We start from the raw sequence: 6,205 nt of genomic DNA, 5'->3' as shown, positions 1-6,205 counted from the left end.
TTCCCACTAGAAGTGAAAGTGGGAGGCTAATTATCTCTTACCTCTGTCAAGGTACTATCATCTGCTAAGACTGTTTCCCCTGCAACTAGGAAAACCAACTTCTTGGTCATGGTGTTTCCCCTGCCAGGTGCTACCAGATTGGAGCCCCTCTGGAAGAAATAACCGATGCCTGTGTGTGCTGCTTGGAGCAGGGCTGCAGCAGCTGTTGTCCCAGAGACAAAGGCACAGCTCCCTGTGCTGTTTTTATTTTTACACCCTGGATGTCTGGGATTTTATCCAGAGAAGTACAAGAGAAGCCAAAGCAGGTTCCTCTGAATGGATATTGGCAATTAGGCAACACAACCAAGAGCAACAGGCATGCTAGCAGGTGGTGAGACCTCACAATCCATACTCATAGTTTGAGGCAAGTTTCAGACTCCCACCTCTCTGCTTTTGTATGGGAGAGTTTTATACAGTTCAGATTCAAGTTTCTGTGTTCCCATCTATTTCTCTGAAAGAAAGATCTATACTGCTGTGGGCAGAGGTTGGTGCTCCCAGGTTTAGGCTTGCTGTTCAGGCTGAGTTGGGCACAATCAGGGGAGTCCCAGGGAGCTGAGCCACAGGTGAAGATGGAAGCTTCAAAGGGAGCTGGGAGACCTGTGAGAGATTTGGAGGCAAGGCAGATCCAAGCTCAGATCATAAATACCCTCTTTCCTCCAACCAAGCAGCTCACTTCAAAGAGCCTCAAGCCAGCAGCTGAAGCAGGGAGGAGGGTAAAGGCTGATATCTGAGGCTGTTGCCTCAAAAGATCTCCTTGCTGCTGGCATTCTGTTGCCTGAGATCTACAGCCTGGAGCTCACTGCCCTCTCCCCAGATGCAGGGGCCAGTGGTCCTTGGCTTTGGCACAAATTGCCCATATCACAATCTCTCCTGAAAATTTCAGCCCCAGTGATCTTCCAAGCACTTAAAAAGATCAGCAGTGTTATACACATGGGGAAACTGAGGCATGTGGAGGAAGTGGCTTCTGGAAAGTTACCTCAGATGCAGGCTTCCAGATGCAGCTTACTGGAGCCTCCAGCTTCTCTTTACTTTCTGTCATGCTCTAGTCCAGGAGCAGGCGATTATTTTCGGCGGTGGGCCACCTAATGAGTTTTGGCAAGCCATTGAGGGCTGCATGATAGGCAGCCAGGGGCAACTAAATATTAATTTTCTAAATTTTTAGGGGCACTACAGGCTGGATAGAATGGCCTGGTGGGCCGCATCTGGCCCCTGGGCTGTATTTTGCCCACCCATGCTCTAGTCAAGCTTCACCTCTGCCCCTCTCCAGAAGCAGCTTTATCTCTGCTGCCTCCAGATGCCTGACAAAAGTCTCCAGAGAAATGCCCAAGGCACCCAGCCCCAGCAGCAAAACTAAGTGGGGGAAAAAAAGGCATTAACAAAACCATAAGCTGTTTGTTTTTTCCTCATCAGCCCAGAGTGCTTTGGCCTGTCCAGCCAGAAACCAGCTGGAGCCACTGATTATCTAGATAATTTTATCAGGCCGTGGAACTCCGGCTGTGTGTTTCTGTAGGGTTAGAAAGCTGCCCTCTCTGCCAGCCATGTTTGGTAATGTCTTGGTGGCCAAACCCACCTCTTTAGCTGCTGAGCAAACAAGGGAGGATGGTTGATGCATGATGCACCAGAAGTCTTGGCCTCCTATTTCTTCATGTCTCTGAGGGTTAGGGGGAGCCGTGAGCTATCTTCCAGTTCTTGCCCCAGCCCAGACCGCACACCAGGTGGCATTAGGCCTGATGCCTTTGCATCTTGGCTTGCCCCAGGTCTCAAATGGGGGTGGGGGTGAAATTAAGCTGGTGGTGGCTGAACTGGTCCTGATACCCCCATGGTTGGCTGGGACATGGGCAGTACAGTGGCTAGGGGCAGCCCAGTCTCACCCCATGAACCACTCTTAACCCCTAACCCACAGGGGGCTCAGGGCAGCTATTGCCCCTGCTCCCTCTCCAGCCATGCTTTGGGGGGCCTGAGCTACATCCACAGTCCCCCCCAGATACTGCATTAGTTGGGGCAGGCACAAGGGGACCCTGTGCTCCATCTGCAGGTGATGTCACCCATCTCCATGGGGAAGGGCAATGGGGTGGGGAAGATTCCATGGCAACCAGCGGGCAGTGGGGAGATGGGTTGCATAGCAACTGAGGAAGCACTTGGTTGGGATGGAACTATTCTTGAGGCAGGGGGGGGAAGGAGGTGGACAGTATGGGGATGCAGCTCATGTCCCCTGCTAGGACATGCCCAGCAGGATCACTGGGGACACCAGGGCTGGGTTTGCGTCATCCCTGGAGGAGGCAGTCATTGGCTAACAAGCACCACAGCTGCCCATGCCTGCCACATCAACTGGGGCATTAATGGACTTGGGGGTAATTAATGGAGCCCCTGGCTCCCCCCCCCCACTAGGGCTAGCTGCACTCTGCAGCTGCTGGCATTGGCTCCCAGCCTGTCTGGCTGCCCTTCACCCTAAATTCCAGGCACCTTCCAACTATGGGCCTTGCCAAGCACCTGGGGGGTTTCAGGGAAGGTCTTGGGTCAGTCACTAGGCAGGGATTGGGGATTCCAGATTGCATGTCCACACAATCATAAGGTAGAAGCATCAGATATGCCTTGGCCACAGCTCCCCAGGTTGTAGCTGTCCTCTCCAGAAAGCAAACAAGGTGGGGAGGGGGAAAACTAAGGCACTGGAGACCCTGCAGCTCAGGCATGGCTGGCTGGAACCCTGCCTCATGCTGCCTTTCCTCTTCCCAGCAGGGAGGGAGGAGTCTCCCACCCTCCCCCAGCACAGGGGGCAGATTCATATCCCCTTAGTCCCATGTGCTTGTTGGGCCTCAGCCATGGGATCAGGGGAAACTGAGGCAGTGGTCTCTTCTGACTGGAGTAGCTGGGCAGAGTTTGGGGGCATTCCACCAGAGCTGGGGGCACCTGGAAGAGCTGCGATCGAGTGAGGAACCATTCTCTGATGCTGCTTCTTTATTTCCAGAGCTTCTGGTTACAGGGGTGGGGGCAGCAGGATCCCCCCAGCCACTCACTCCTCCTAGTCATCTGCCCCTTTCTGCTTCCCCTGACCAGAGCACACAGCAGCATCAGCCATGTTCCCGATGCCCCCCTGGGCTGGGGGTCTTTCATGCCGCACCACTAGTCTCCCTCCACCCATAGCCATGGGCACCGGCCCCACAGGGTGCCAAGCAGCTGACAGGGAGTCACCAGGCCTGGTGGAAAACCAGCCTGCATCCGAGCATCGGCGGGGGCTCCTGAAACGGTAAGCATGAAGGGTCAGTCTCATCCTGCCTCCAGCCACCCACCCAAGCCCAGAGCTGCTGCCCCCTGCTGGATACCCCACATGTTGCAGCCCTTGGTGTCATAGACCCCATATTGCTGGGGTAACTGGAGATTCTCTATGGGTAAATGTGGCACTAGGGGGGGTGATTTCTTCCCCCAAGGGTGCCCCAGCTTAGGATCCACCTCCTCCACCTGCTGTTACCTGAGGCTGGCAGGGGTGTGGAGGGTCTTCCTGGCAGGCACAATGCAGTCGGGCAGGGAATGCCGCTGATACAGGAGGGAACCGTGGGGCAGTGCAGGGTCTGGGTGCTCCAGTGCCATCTCTTGAGCCAGAGTGGAGGGTGGAGATGAAGTCATGAGGGCAGAGGGAAGCAAAAGGGGTATGCCCATAGCCAAAGCAGCCATAGAACCCACATTTCCCCCCCCCCCCAACTCCCACCCCCGCCACAGTCCCTGGACTCCTAAAATCCAGGGTTGGACTGGCCTTTGCCCAGGTGCTACCAGTGGACAAGGGAGTCCCATTTCCTTCATTCACACCCAGGGAGGGCAGCAGCAGCAACGGCACATCTACTCACCCCCGCTAAGCAGGGTTGGGTTTGCTCACCACTCCCCCCTTGCCAGACCCTACCGTGGCTCAGCTGGAGCCCTAGCAGTTTCCTGTCCACGCAACTGGGCTCCAGCACCGGGCTCAGGACCTCCACCACCCTCCGACTTTGCAGCTCCAGCACCTTTGCTTGTGGGGCAGGGGCTGCATCCATCTTCAGCTGAGGAAAAGTGAGGGAGAGCTGAAAATAGGCAGCTCCCAGCCTCTTCACCATGACCCTCCATCCCTGCCTAGCCACATGCTGACCCATGGTGAGTTCTGGCACCAGAATCCAGCCCTGTGGGTGCTGGCCAAAGGGACCCTGGCGCCAGTGCCTGGTGTCATCCTGACTCCATCTTCACAGGGCCTTGAGATCAGGATAGGAATCTGGCCTCATTCTTTCAGGTCCCAGCAGCTGCAATGCAGCGGGTAGGGTACAGCTCCATTTCACAGATGGGGAAATTGAGGCCTGAAGCAATACAGGGACTCACTACAACCACCCTCCCTCTCCAGTCATGCCAGGGCAAGGACTTGAACCCAGGCATCCCCCATCCTGGTCCTGAACTCACCCCTCATTTCCCTCCAGTCACATGGGGCCAGGACTTGAACCAAGGTGTCCCCCACCAGGCACCTGGGCATGGAGGACCAGGCACCCCACTCCCAGTCACAAACCCATAGAACAACTGAGTGGGTGAGAAATTAGCTCCTAAATCACTGAGGCTCAACCTAGCAAGGAGGTGGGCAATTATTGCCCTGGCTCATTGCCGTTGTCTGGTTGCAGCCCCATGGAAGACAGGCATGTAGTTCCTAAGTTGAGGAGAACAGGTTGGCACAGCTACCAGCAAACACCTAGAGGTATCAGCAGCACTTTATGGGCACCACAGAGAAGGCATCAGGGAACCCCACAACCATGCACCACTGCCAGCTAATGATCCCTTCTCCATCTCTAGCTTTTTGGGAAGAGCTAATTAAGCCCCTGGCTGTATTAAATGCATTCATTACCCACCTTCCCTGGGCAGGAAGCAGTTGGCATCCAGGCAGAGAATAAGAGCATGCAGGGAACAGATGTGGGGGCAGCTTAGAGCAGTCAAAGGGACACACCCCCCCATACCAGGGCAGCACCAGCTTCAGTTTCCCCATCTGCAAAATGGGGAGAATCATTCTTTTAAAACAGCCCAGCTGCAGGGGGAGCTGCAGGGGCAGCCCAGCTGCCTCCCCTTCTGTTTCCATGAACTGGGGAGGGAATCAAAGCCAGCAGCTTTCATGCACCTTCCCACAACCCCATTTCAAAGCATAGGCCTCTTGTTGAATCTTGCCCCCTTCCGGGGCAGCCTAGGGCCAGAACCTCCTCTACTAGACCTCAGAGAAGCAAGGGGACTAGTCCCTTGTCTTTCTGCACCAGGCCTCAGGGGGCTGCTACCCACCCCCACCAGGCTCTGGGATGCAATTTATGCTTTCTGCCCACTGAAAAGCACCTGGCAGCTTGCCCCACCAAGGCACAGAGACCTCCAGCTATGGCCAGGGGGAGGCAAGACAAGACTGCAGCCCTCCCTACTGGGGAAATCCTCACCTCATCTGCAGCCTCAGCCATGATTAGCACTCTCCCAGCAGGGCTAAGGCAGACTGGGAAATTATCCCTGGTTTCACAGGCACTGACCTATTATTTAAGGCCCAGCATTACCCTGGACAAACCTGGCATCTGTTCAGAGCTGTTCACCACAAAAATAAAACTGAGCTGCAAGGCTAGAAAAACAACCATCCATGGTGAATAAGAGCCTCACCGGCTTCCTATCTGCCTTGGTATAGATTATAGCAAGCAGCAATTAATTATATTCTGAGCAGCTGAAGGAGCCTGGCCCCAGCTCTTCACCACCCGAGCCCCCAGCCCCTTCCTCTACCTTCAGCTGCCAACTCTTCTCACCTCCTGAAGCTCTCCCTCACGCCTGATCCTTCTTTTATACCCCTACTCCAGTCTCTCATGCCCTGGCTGTATGTCATCTTGCTTCCTCCCCTTCATTCAAGCCGAGGGAGGGGGTTCTGGCTTGGCAGTTTTGGGAGCAGGGAGGCAATGGCAGAGGGCAGTGGCTTGTCCATCTGCCTCTGGCTCTCCCCATGTGGGTGTTTGGGGGGGTGCAGTGCTGGCCCCATGTGGGACCTGAGGCCCAGAAAGAGGAAGACCCTGATCCCACAGGATATTGAGGCCCCTGATGCTTACTCCCCCATTGAGGCTCTGAGCCTCAGCAATCCCGGCCTCCCCTGAATGAGACTCCATGACCCCAGGAGCACCAGAGCAAAGCCCAGGGCCTGAGGCAGCCCTGG

This window comes from Alligator mississippiensis, chromosome 8 (assembly GCF_030867095.1).
Source record: "Alligator mississippiensis isolate rAllMis1 chromosome 8, rAllMis1, whole genome shotgun sequence".
In the NCBI taxonomy this organism is placed as follows: domain Eukaryota; kingdom Metazoa; phylum Chordata; order Crocodylia; family Alligatoridae; genus Alligator; species Alligator mississippiensis.
The sequence above is the reverse complement of the archived record's forward strand: the minus strand, read 5'-3'. Positions refer to the sequence as shown.